Source organism: Danio rerio, chromosome 25, assembly GCF_052040795.2.
Source record: "Danio rerio strain M-AB ecotype USA chromosome 25, GRCz13ab, whole genome shotgun sequence".
NCBI lineage: Eukaryota > Metazoa > Chordata > Actinopteri > Cypriniformes > Danionidae > Danio > Danio rerio.
In genome coordinates this window covers 20,760,385-20,774,675 of record NC_141045.1, presented here as the reverse complement: position 1 = coordinate 20,774,675, position 14,291 = coordinate 20,760,385, and positions in this window count along the sequence as shown.

The following is a 14,291-nucleotide window of genomic DNA, read 5'->3' as shown; positions in this document are numbered from 1 at the left end:
AATCTTAAAATGTTAGCAAAATCAGCTGTTTTGCCACTTTAGACATTACGCTACAGAGTCATTAACACACTAGCTCTAAAGTGACGTTGGTGAATTAGTAGCGGGTTCTGCTGTTCTGACGTCAGCTGCAGATGTGAATGAATGGCGGAGGTAGTTCCTAATACAAAATGGTTTTAGACTCTCTGTGTTTGATTTTCTTTTTTATATACAAGATTGTGACGTCGAACTATTGTATAAACGCAATATCACTTTCGTAGCCTGAGACCTCGTGCCAACGCACGCCTCCAACCAGTGCTGATATACAGCTATATCGGACTGCTACTCATGTGATATTGCTCATATATACTTTAGCAAGTTAAATAAACATAACATTTTTGGTACATTTTTCTTTACAGAAACCATAGTTTGTATTACCTTGACAGTGAGTGTTTTCAGAATAAAATATAGACATACCTCTGATCTCTGTGAAAACAATCAGAGATGATACTAACTTCAGCCACATTAGCAAACAGCATGTTACCAAGTACATTAAGAAAGCAAATTTAGAAACATTTTCAAAATATGAAAAGACATACTTGTTTTGTACAGAAAGAACATTGACCTAACCCTCATTGGTGAAGTGGTCTGGCATAATAAATGTATATTTGCGCAAATATAACACCATACTGTACTTCAGGACATTTTTGGTGGTATTTAGTTTAAGAAAAGTAAACAACTACGTTGCTTTTGCATTACTTTTAAATCTGGGCTGGGCTTACTTGTTAGTAATAAAATTAAGAAAAATGTACATCCCTTTTATGCTAAAAGTGAAATCATGTGATATGAACAAAGGAGGAAGGAAATGTAGATTCACATCTGCACAAACAAACCTTTCTGCATTACATGAGAAAACTTTTAGCAAACATTGAAGAGAGCACTTCAGCAATGAATTTCCCTGTTGTGCACTTGACAGTTTTTGTTTATTTTAAGAGTAATTATGAAAGATAGCGAATCTGTTTTAACGCAAGTGAGTAAATACATGTTCACAATTAAGCTAAAAGTACAGTAAGTATACTTTTTACACATCATGCAGAACACATCTGCACTTTCTCCCAATTTTAAAGGACTTTTTTTCTGTCCAATTGATAAAAAAACAAAGCAACCAACATTACTTTTTTTAAAAGTAATGCGTTACTCTACTCGTTATTTGAAAAGTAATCTGATTATATAACTGCATTACTAGTAATCATTGCAACAATGTCTTATCTGAAAACATAGCCTTATACATTTCTGGAAATCACAAATTGTGTAACCAGAGCTACGTATGGGAGCATTTCATCTTTAAAACAAATGCTACGGGGCGGTATGACCCATACCTGCCAATACTTCCGTTTTTCCCTGGAGTCTCCTGTGTTTCAGACTCATCTCCCACCTTCCTCCTGTTTTGTTATTTCTCATGAAAAACTCATGTACATTCACCATAGCATCCTCCCGCCCCCTGACCCCGTCCTCAGCTCTTTTGGGTCCATTTGTAGCACCCCTGGCTTTCCAACTTTGGTATAGTATCTGATCTCAGCGGCCGCCCAAAACTGCTCCATAGTACAGTTACTAACATCACAGTACAGTTACTAACCCAGTTCTCAACAGTGTTATTCAGACACCTCACCCCCGAACCCCGCATCCCCAGAGACAAATGCCGGCAAGTATGGTGACACTGTTCTTTTTCTGGCTTATCAGTTGACCGCTTACCTCTGCGCGGACAGCTTTTCCGCTGTTACCAGTTTGTCCTGTGGCTTGTCATGTTTGTCAGAGGATTTGAAACACAAAGCAGAGTTGACCTTGATGAGGTTTGAATTCAGTGAAGAACGGTTCTAGAAAGCAGGTAAAACAAAAAACAACACCCAAAAAATTAAATAAACAAGTAAATAACAGGGTGAGAATGTGTTAAAATTTTAAAATGTAGTAAAAGTCTGAAAATCATTTATTTTTCTGGATTGCTTTTGAAAACACTGTTGAAAACACTATCAGTTGGGTTTAGGGGAGGGGAGGGTGGGGTGATCAGTCGGTTGGTCCGTCAGTCAGTCGACAGTGACTTCTGGTAAATTTACGCAAGAAGAGCAGACGCGAATAGCACTCGTGAAAGAAATCTCCCTAGAGATCTCAGAATGCGTACACAGCGGCCTCTGGTGAATTCGGGAAAACAAAAACTGCAACAAAAAAAATGTACCTCCTGGATGTATTTGCCGCTCTCCAGAAGTGTATATAGGGGCACGTAATCCATTACCCCAACACAGTGGCTTAGATTGGAGCCTATGGAGAAGCTTATGTTATGATATTCTAGCATCTAAACAGGAAAATAGTTTCATGATATGCCCGCTTTATTGCTCATGATGCGACAGACTGTTCACAGCCCTCTGCTGGAAGTACAAGAAATATATTCAAATATGTGGTTTGTGAATAAACACCTTAGCTAAACAAACAGCATTTTGCTAGCAGCGACTGTATTCCTTAAAATCTATGAATAAGATTTACATATAAATCAAAGTGTCAGTGTTTACCATGAGTATTACTTTCATCTTTCTTTGCAAATATCAAAACTGGTGACGTCTTATTTATACAGCGTTTCAGATCAGCCTGTAGCATGTTACAGCCCCTGCTGGCCTTATGATCAGATTGATGTAGATATATAAGATTAGTTTCATATTGAATAATTCACCTTTAATTACCCAAGAGGATGTGCACCACAACCTTCTTTTATTGGTGATGGTTTTATTGTGAATACTGTGCAGTAAAAGTTATGTATATTTCTGGGATATTATACAGCACCACTTAATAACTGACACTTAGATTCAGAATATAAGAAAATACAGATCATTTCTAAAATAAATTAGGCCAACGTAAAGACTTGAGACTGGAAAATAAGGTCTAAACGCGCAAGAAAGATATATGACTAAAAAGCAGGATCGGTGATTGAGAACACAGTAATACACTATAGATTATATTAACACAGAAACATCTTTGTTTTTGTAAGCAGCAGCAAAGTGCAGGAAATATTCTCAAATTTCAAGCTTAATTATGCTGTTTTCTATCACTGCCCTTTTGTCCTTTATTACAGCAGATTCCCCTCCCTTCCGATGCCATCAGCGTTTTAATTGAGTATTGTTCTTTCTCTTTTTTTCCACACTCCCACACAGAATATGCCCAGCAGCAGCTGTAATCGGCCCATCTGAACATGTACGTCCAGAGCACGTGACTGTCTTCAGTGCTGAAGAGGGACTAGAGGATGAATCAAGAGGAGATAATGAGGCCTGGCCTCTCCCACACAGAGAAACAGAGACCTCTACAGGGATTCATCTTCAAAGAGTGAGTTTCAAACACACACACACACACAGGCTCACATCCTCACAGAGGGTCCGCAATTAAACACACGCGCACGCATTCAACTGAGCTGTCAGATTTGAGATTTTGGGCTTGTTTTAATTCAGTTAAGTGTAAGGAAAATGTCCAGTTTACAGTTTTAAGTGTTTATTTTGTTGCACTTTACTAGCTTGCCTGTAGATTTCAATTATAAATTGTTAGAATTTTTTTTTTCCTTTACTGAGCTATACACTACCTGACAAAAGGCTTTTTGTCAATCCTAGTTGTAAGAGCAACAAATAATAACTTGATTTCTAGTTGATCCTTTGGAAAAGTGGCATAAGGTAGATTTTTCTGATGATCATCTGCTGAACCACATCCCAATCATCACAAATACTGCAGAAGATCTATTGGATCAGTCAAGTTTGGTGACGGAAAAATCAAAGTTTGGGGTTACATTCAGTATTGGGGTGTGCGAGAGATCTGCAGAGTGGATCGCAACATCAACAGCCTGAGGTATCAAGACATTTGTGCTGCCCATTACATTACAAACCACAGGAGAGGGCAAATTCTTCAGCAGGATATGCCCCTTCTTATACTTCAGCCTCCACATCAAAGTTCCTGAAAGCAAAGAAGGTCAAGCTGCTCCAGGATTGGCGAGCCCATTCACCCATTCACCAGACATGAACATTATCATGCATTTCTCAAAACAATTAGTCATTTGTACACTTCCTAGTAGCAGTTTCTCATTCTTTTCAACAAATTGCAAATGCTTTCGGACATGCATCAATTGCTTTCATACAACTCTCTGCTATTTACCATTTGCTTAAGTCATGTCAGTCAAAATGAACTAAACTTGTGAATGCTGAATAGTCATTCCATATAAAACTAATAGTCCTCATTTCATTACTTGAGTCATTACATACAAAAATGTTGAACTTGATGTCAAAATCAAAGTCAAGCAAACTTTATGGAAAAAATATTAGATCTTTATTTTCCTGAAAATGTCCTTAAAATTGAACACTTTGATGAATGATTTACAGAACTGTGTATGTTGTAGGTTCAGGTCCAATATGTACTGCAATATTGTGTACAGTTGTGCACAGTTCAACCCAAAGGGAGTTTATGTTTATTATAAATAAGGGTGTGTTTACTCTTTTGCAATGCTGTGAATAAATTAGGATTGTAAAGAGCAAATACAGAGTAAAAATGTGAAACATACATATTCAGTGTCTTGTACTCAGATACCTCACTAAATGCAGTGATGTCCAACTTTACTGTAGTTTTCAAATGGCTGTGCAAATAGTATAAAGTGCTATCTTGAGAATTTTCAGGAAGTGTCACCAAAATCTGACTTTTTAGCATTGGAAAAAATTACAGAGTAAACAGTCATAATGAAAACATGACAAAGCCATTTGACTATCTTGTTCATAAACAATGATGCCAGGACTTTTTATCTTGATGACACTGACACTTTGATTGACATCAATACTTGCTTTTGAGGAATGAGCTATCCATTTTGAGTAATTGATGCGCTTTTGCAGGTTATAAACTAGGTTTTGCAGTTTGTACTAAGTGTTTTGAGAAATGCATTAACTGTTGTGCAGAAATGCACTGGTGTTGTGAGAAATGCTTCAAAGCGACTGAGAAAAACTGTAAATAATTAAAAATCAAGGTATGATTATATTTTATTTTGGTGAAATAAGCGTAATCTAGAGGCCTTTGCCTTTTATATAAGCCACTTCTTTTCTGGCTGTTCAGCGCATTTTAAAAATTATAGAGAGATAAAAAAGACATTTTCCAAAAAGAAAAATTTTGCTTTCCCAGAGATTGGTTGCAGCTTGAAGGGCATCTGCAGCGTAAAACATGTGCTGGATAAGTTGGCGGTTCATTCCGCTGTGGTAACCCTAGATAAATAAAAGGACTAAGTTGAAAAGAAAATGAATGAATAAATGTCTTATTTGCATTTTTAGAAATTGCATTTTTGAGTTGAGTTGAGTTATACTTTATTGTCCTTTTCAGGAAATTTGTCTTGGACCCAAACAGCACATTTGTCTTGGACTCAATACTGTTGTATAAAAAATAAATGATTGAAGAAGAAGAGAAGCCCGTCTAGGAGACTCGAAACAAGCAGGATTCCTTTATTGAGACGTGTTGGTTAATCTGCAGTCATACAGAGTCTTTTAAGAAGTCCATGTGTCTGCAAGAGCCTTCTGGAGGTCTGCAGTATGTTAGTTTTATCACAAGTCTGAATTTAGACAAAAAATTCATGTCTATAATGTGTTTTTAGGAAGAGGGGAGATGGCTAAACAAAGCATGCAAATGAAGTGTTATTGTCAGCAAGGTAAACGTTCGAGGTTACAGAAGTAACCCTTCGTTCCCCGAGGAGGGGAACGGAAGTGCCATGAATGGGAGGATTCGGATCAGAAGCCGCTTATCTGGAGAGTATTGAACGGGCCAATGAATGAAATTAATTGGCAGCGTAAGCTTGCGCAGGTGTGCGACATCTGCAATTATCTCAGCATATAAGCACACCTGAAGCCAGCAGACGCCATCCTTTTAAGCTGAAGAGACTTTCAAACAGCTAAGGGACAGTCATTATGGCGACGGAATATGGCACTTCCGTTCCCCTCCTCGGGGAACGAAGGGTTACTTCTGTAACCTCGAACGTTCCCCTTCGGTTGGGGAACTTCAGTGCCATGAATGGGAGAATATGGAAAGCGCCATAATGACTGCACCTTACCAACACCCCCGATGAGGAGATAGTCAAGCAAGCGTGACGCACCCACATCATGGGGGGCGCGGTCCTCCAACGTGTCCCTGGCCCTAATTTATCCTACTTCAACAGAAGTTTTACGGATTTAGATATATTTTTTGGGAAGTCGTGAGCATCTAGATAATTCTAGGAAATACGACAGTACGTTGGGAAGCGTGCAATCCCGATAGGGAGGACGCTGCGGAGGCCATCCGTTACCCAAGGGGGGGATAGATGGCAGAATTTACCTATGGACTAGCCCTAAAAAGGGGGAGTACGCATAGCAAAAGAGTGGTTAGCGGAGAGGGAAGACACGGGTCCGCCCAGGGGGGGGACTTAACCGTGGCGGAATAAGCATATGGGATCGCCTAGTGGGGATCACGCATAGCAGGCACCTATACCCAAAACGCGGGCTGACCAGCGGGCAGACCTACAACGTAGTGGGCCAGCAAGTGACTCCTCCGCTGAGTCAGTGCTGGGGGCCACGGAGGAATCTGCAGGGCTCACCTGACGGGGAACTTTACTGACAGATAAAAAAGGCGCACGTACCTCCGTGTTAGGGAGAATGGCGCCGCAAGCGTGTTTCAACACCCTACCGAGTTGTCTCCTCAATCACCAAAGGGTTACCTAATACCCTTGAGGAAACCGGCTCCACTCGCAGATTGTAAAACCTTGCAAATGTGTTGGGTGTCGCCCAGCCCGCAGCTCTACAGATGTCTGTTAGAGAGGCGCCGCGTGCACGCGCCCAAGAGGATGCAACGCTCCGAGTTGAGTGTGCACGAACTCCCGGGGGACACGGCTGACCTCGACTCGAATAAGCGAGTGAAATGGCATCCACAATCCAGTGGGATAATCTTTGTTTTGATACGGCACTTCCCTGCTGCCGACCGCCATAACAGACAAAGAGCTGCTCAGATGATCTAAAATTCTGAGTACGGTCCACATAAATGCGCAGAGCGCGAACTGGACAATTTAAAGAAAGGGCTGGGTCTGCCTCCTCCGGGGGCAGCGCTTGCAGGTTCACTACCTGATCTCTAAAGGGGGTGGTAGGAACCTTGGGCACATAACCGGGGCGGGGTCTCAGGATGACGTGAGAGTAATCCGGCCCGAATTCCAGGCACGAGTCACTGACCGAAAATGCCTCCAGGTCCCCGACCCTCTTGATGGAGGCCAACGCAACCAGCAGAGCTGTCTTCAGGGACAGAAATCTTAGAGATACTGATTCGAGTGGCTCAAAGGGATCGGATCGCAGACTCGTGAGAACGAGGGCGAGATCCCAAGAGGGCATGAGAGGGGGGCGAGATGGATTAATTCGCCTAGCACCCCTAAGGAACTGGATGACCAGGTTATGCTTTCCCACGGTGCCGCCAGCTACCGCGCTATGATAAGCGGAGATGGCGGCCACGTAAACCTTGAGAGTGGAGGGCGACAGCCTGCTGTCCAACTTCTCTTGAAGGAAAGAGAGCACAACACTAATCTGGCAATTTCGGGGGTCTTCTCTGCGAGAGACGCACCATTCAGTGAATAGACTCCACTTCAGGGCGTAGGCGCGCCTCGTGGAGGGGGCTCTAGCCTGAGTGATGGTATTAACCACCGCAGTCGGTAGGTTACCTAAGTCTTCCTCGCGTCTAGGGACCACACGTGGAGGTTCCAAAGATCGGGGCGAGGGTGCCAGATGGTGCCCTGTCCCTGAGAGAGTAGGTCCTCTCTCAAAGGGATCCGCCAGGGGAGGGCCGTCGCGAGGAGTAAGAGCTCTGATATCCAGGTCCGGTTGGGCCAAAGGGGCGCAACTAGCAGAACCTGTTCCTCGTCCTCCCTGACCTTGCACAGAAACTGCGCGAGCAGGCTCACTGGGGGAAACGCATACTTGCGCATGCCCCGAGGCCAGCTGTGGGCCAGTGCATCCGTGCCGAGAGAGCCCTCGGTCAGGGAAAAAAACAACTGGCAGTGAGCGTTCTCGGGGGAAGCAAACAGATCGATCTGGGCCTCCCCGAATCGCGCCCATATCAGCTGAACAAACTCGGGGTGGAGTCTCCATTCTCCAGGGCGTAACAGCTGTCGTGAGAGCGCATCGGCTGCACGATTGAGCGTGCCTGGGACGTGAATGGCGCGCAGCGATTTCAGCCGCGGGTGACTCCAGAGGAGCAGACGGCGGGCGAGCTGAGACATGCGGCGAGAGCGCATACCCCCCATGCGGTTGATATACGCCGCCGCCGCCGTACTGTCCGTCCTGACCAGCACGTGTTGCCGCTCCAGCACCGGTAAAAAGCGGTGGAGAGCGAGGAACACTGCCAACAGCTCTAGGCGATTGATATGCCAATGCAGCTGGGCACCCTTCCAGAGGCCCGCAGCCGCATGCCCGCGACACACGGCCCCCCAACCCGTGTTGGAAGCGTCTGTTGAAACAACAACATGGCTGGACGCCTGTCCTAGAGGCACACCGGCCTGTAGGAACGAGGGGTCGTTCCAAGGGCTGAGGGCGCGGCGACACAGCGCAGTAACCGAGACCCGGTGTGTGCCCGCGTGCCATGCGCGTCTGGGGACCCGATCGTGAAGCCAGTGCTGAAGTGGTCTCATATGGAGCAACCCGAGCGGCGTGACGGCGGCTGCGGATGCCATATGCCCCAGGAGCCTCTGAAAGAACTTCAGTGGGACCACTAGTTTGCTGTCGAGCTCCCTCAGACAGTTCAGCAACAGGCGAGCGCGTTCCTCGGAGAGGTGCGCTACCATGGTGATCGAGTCCAGCTCCATCCCGAGAAAAGAAATCCTCTGCACGGGGGCGAGTTTGCTCTTTTCTCGGTTGACCTGAAGCCCCAGTAGGCGGAGATGCCGAAGCACCTCGTCCCTGTGCATAATCAATTGCTCCCGCGAGTGGGCTAAAATCAGCCAGTCGTCGAGATAACCGAGCATGCAAATGCCCGCGAGCCGAAGGGGCGCTAGGGCACCCTCCGCGAGTTTGGTGAAGACCCGCGGAGACAGAGAGAGCCCGAAGGGGAGGACCTTGTACTGCCACGCTCGACCCTCGAACGCAAACCGCAGAAATTGGCGGTGGCGTGGAAGAATGGAGACATGGAAATACGCGTCCTTCAGGTCTATGGCTGCAAACCAATCCCGAGGACGAACGCATTGGAGAATGCGCCTCTGCGTGAGCATTCTGAACGGCAGCTTGTGCAGACAGCGGTTCAAAACGCGCAGATCTAGGATTGGCCGTGACCCACCGCTCTTTTTGGGTACGATGAAGTATGGGCTGTAAAACCCACTCTCCATCTCGGCTGGAGGAACCGGCTCGATTGCACCCTTCGCCAGGAGGGCAGCAATCTCCTCTCGCAAGACAGGGGCGGACAGGGGGTTGACCCTGGAGAAATACACGCCCGTAAACTTGGGGGGCCGTTTCGCGAACTGAATCGCGTAACCGAGTCTGATTGTGCGTATGAGCCACCGCGAGGGGCTGGCCCGCGCTAACCAGGCAGGCAGAGCCCTCGCTAATGGAGTCATCGCTACAATCGCTGACGTACCAGCGGTGGGGCAGCGCGGAGTGGGTGTGCTGATCCGGGAAGCACGAGGGTCCCGCGGAAAAGCTGGAGGAGAGCGATTCGCTCTGGCTCCGCACCCTGACTCCGGAGAGGGGGCTGGAGGGCTGAGGGAAGGGAGACCGTCCCCCCAGCGCTCGTGAGCCACTGGCGAAGCACGTAGACTCTGCGAGCCGGAAGGCAGCGCGTCCCGGACTGGCAGAACTCGTGCAGTCACATCCGGGGAAGGGAAAAGGTGCTCTTTTACTGATGTTTTGGTGGCACTGAAAAGTACCGTTGTTATCGGGGCCCCGCCCTCCAGCGGGGAAAGAGCAAGTTTCCTCTTCTCCGGATGGCCTGTCTCAGGGACGCTTCGCGGTCCGTTTACCGGACTTAACGGCGCCCTGGGCAGGAGGGGCTGCCTGCTTTCGAGGTGAACGCTGCGCCCGCTTGGCCGGAGGCGCAGGCGGGGGCGGGGCAGCACTCGTTGGCGGGCGCCCTCGGCGAGGAACAGCGGAGGTGGATGGCTCGGCGGGCGGAGCGGGCTTACGGCCACGCCGATAGATGACATTGCCCATCGCATCCGACTGCTCTTTCACCGCCTTGAATTCCTGGGTGAATTCACCGACGGTGTCGCCGAACAGGCCAGCCTGGGATATGGGCGAGTCAAGAAAGCGAACTTTGTCAACGTCGCGCATATCGGCCAGGTTTAGCCAGAGGTGGCGTTCCTGAACCACAAGTGTGGACATCGTCCTCCCCAGCGCACACGCGGCGGACTTAGTAGTCCGAAGAGCATAGTCGGTCGCGGTGCGCAGCTCATGTAATAAGCTTGGGTTGGACCCGCCCTCGTGCAGCTCGGCCAGCGCCTGCGCTTGGTAGCGCTGGTAGGTGGCCATCGCGTGCAAAGCAGAAGCAGCCTGGCCCGCAGCCTTATAAGCTCTGGCTCCGAGGGAGGCAGACAACCTACAGGCTTTGGACGGGAGGCGGGGCAAACCCCGCCACGTAGAGGCGCCGCGCGGACAAAGATTGACCGCGATAGCGCGCTCCACTGACGGGATCGCCTCATACCCCCTGGCAGCTCCGCCGTCAAGGGCGGTGAGGGCGGAGGCACTCGCAGCACGGGCAGAGAAAGGTGCCCTCCAGGACTGCGTGAGCCTACTGTGCACTTCCGGGAAGAAGGGGACGAGAGGCTTCGAAGGCTTCGCCTTCTGGTCCTCTACGTAGCACCCATCTAGTCGGTCCGGCCGCGGAGCTGGGGGATAAACCATCTCCAACCCCACGGCCAAAGCAGCCCGGGAAAGCACGGCTAACATGTCCGCTTCAGGATCCGATTTGACAGCGCTCACCTGCCCGGAGGGGGCAAGCGGGTCCGGATCTTCGTCGGACAGTGAAAGCCCACCCTCCGATGCCGCGGAGGACATCTGATCTCCGGTGTCAGCGAGTGTGAGAGCTATCATCTGGTTAGATGGATCACTCTCACCACCCGAAGCTTGGATGGAGCGCCGTGAGGAGCGAGAGGTCCGCGAGCCCGTGGGCGGCGGATTAGCTCCCGCTGAAACCCTCAGATCTGCCCGAGCGCCCGCTGCTTTTTTAGAACAGGAGGCAACTGGGGTGGCTCGCTCTCTTGCGAAAGTTAGCCGCGATCTTAGCTGTGCAACGGTCATGGCATCGCAATGACGACATGAACCGCCCGCGAGCACCGCATTAACATGCTGGACCCCCAAACATGCAATGCAGTGATCGTGTCCATCATCCGGAGACAGGAAACCCCCGCATCCAGAAACGCACAGTCGGAGCGCCATCCTGAAAAGGACGTGCTGCACGACTGTGTTGCTCTTTTAGGAAAGTTGCAACTATACGCACCGCTCTGGAGGACCGGACCCAAAGAACCGCAGGCAAGGGAGTAACCCAGCTCGACCGTCTGCCACCGCGAAGACCCACTCTGGACCGGGAGACACACTCGTTCGCTCTGAAGTGCTGATCAGCAAGAGGAACCCTCATCGACTCACTCAGAAAGGATCTGAAGCGAAAAGGATGGCGTCTGCTGGCTTCAGGTGTGCTTATATGCTGAGATAATTGCAGATGTCGCACACCTGCGCAAGCTTACGCTGCCAATTAATTTCATTCATTGGCCCGTTCAATACTCTCCAGATAAGCGGCTTCTGATCCGAATCCTCCCATTCATGGCACTGAAGTTCCCCAACCGAAGGGGAACTGCCTATTCAGGCCTGATCTCATCATGGTCTAGAGACAGAAACCGCCTGACCAGTTGATCGAAAAGAGAAAACAAGTTACACAGCTGTGCTGTGAAACTGACACTTTGCATTACTTTGGAATATAAATTTATATTCCCACAATACACATAAAAAAGACAACATGTAACATTTAAAACATGTGACATTTAAAAGACCCATCAAGGGGTAGTTTACCATTTAAAATGCTATTGGACAAATGACTTCCTGTAGCGGTTACTTTTATATGAGGGAAATCTGTATTGCTTCACCAATGGGCTATATGCACAGCTTGATATTTTTAATCAACGGTAAACTTCCAGTGAAAGGTTTCTGTGACTATTGTTAAATTCATCTATTGCAGACAGTACTTCATACATTAGAAATAAAACATGAATAGGATAATTACTTGCATTCCTCATACCAACAACTCATAGCTTGAAGTGATGTATACTCTCTTACAGCCATCATTTTCATGCATCTTTGACAAGACGTGCAAGATGTGTTTTTGAATGAACTGAAAGACTGCAATACCAAGCCTGTATACCATATATACTTCCCAAAACTGCTTTATAAAACAGCAACCAGAGATTTAACTTACTTCCTTCAGTCTAAGTCTCCTTTAAAAATGTAGTCTGTCTTGGAACTTTGAGCAGACAGTCAATGTGGGCTTTCCAAGTCAATTTATGGTCAATGACCACTTCAAGGTGCTTAAAGGAATCCACTTGTTCGATCACTGTGGATAATTACTGGACTGTAAAGACCAAGTCTTTTTGGGTCTACTATCATTTTGACATTTGTAACGAGAAAAAAATCAATCAACTAAAAATGGTGATAAATATTAGTTAATTAGTTCTTTACCCGCAGTGTCTGTTTAAATTCAAACAGCATGAACTTTAGCACAAAAAGTTTATTCAATAAAAACTGATTTTTTAATATTTGACCCTTGTGTCCTTCATAAATCTGTTTCGCACAAAAAACAGATTACATTCAGGACAAAAATATCCCCATTAAATCTGCAACAATAGATAATAATAATAATTTGGTACACTTTTTAAGTTTAACCTGTGGAGCAAATTTTCACCTTTTTCTGTTTTCTGCTTTTGAGCACTGCAGGTCAAAAGAATAAAAATTATGTCATAATAATTATGTGGAGGTTTTAGTACAGACTCTGATTTTATAGACACCTATAAAAAGAAACATCTTTTTACATGCACAGTTGAAGTCAGAATTATTGACCCTCCTGTTACATTTGAATTATTTTATGTTCTTCCCAAATTGCTTTTTAATGTAGACAACATTTTTTCAAAACACTTATAAACAATAGTTTTAATAAATATTTTATAATAACTGATTTATTTTGTCTTTGCCATGATGACGTTACATGATACGCTCATCAGCCACTTTATTAGGTACACCTGTTCAAATGCTTGTTGACACTAGTTTCTAATCTGCCAATCACATGGCAGCAACTCAATGCATTTAGGCATGTAGACATTGTCAAGACGATCTGCACAACCATTACTAGGGTTTACAGACAAAGGTCTAAAAAAGAGAAAATACCCGGTGAGCGGCAGTTCTTTGAGCACAAATGCCTTGTTGATGACAGGTCAGAGGAAAATGGCCAGACTATCAAACTCAGTTCGAGTTGATAGAAAGGCAACAGTAACTCAAATACCCACTTGTTACAATCGAGGTATGCAGAAGACAATCTCTAAATGAACAACACCTCGAACCTTAAGGCTGAATGGGCTACAGCAGCAGAAGACCACAGCGGGTGCCACTCCTGTCAGCTAAGAATAGGAAACTGAGGCTACAATTCACACAGGCTCACCAAAATTGGACAATAGAAGGTTGGAAAAACATTGCCTGGTCTGATGAGTCTCGATTTTTGCTGCAACATTCAGATGGTAGGGTCAGAATTTGGCATCAACAACATGAAAGCATGGATCCATTTTGCCTTTTATCAACAGTTCAGGCTGCGGGTGTTGGTGTAATGGTGTGGGGGATATTTTCTTGGCACACTTTGGGTCCATTAGTACCAATTGAGCATTGTGTCACGTCCACTGCCTACCTAAGTATTGTTGCTGACCATGTCCATCCTTTCATGACCACAGTGTACTCATCTTCTGATGGCTACTTCAAGCAGGATAACGCACCATGTCATAAAGCGCGAATTATCTCAGACTGCTTTCTTGAACATGACAATGAGTTCACTGTACTCAAATGGCCTCCGCAGTCCCCAGATATAAATCCAATAGAGCACCTTTGGTATGTGGTGGAACGGGAGACAAATCTGCAGTCGACAAATCTGCAGCAATAAAATGGACCAAAATCTCTGAGGAATATTTCTAGTACCTTGTTTAATCTATGCCACAAAGGATTAAGGCAGTTCTGAAGGCAAAAGGGGGTACCTAATAAAGTGGCCGGTGAGTGTATGTACTAAATATTTTTCAAGAT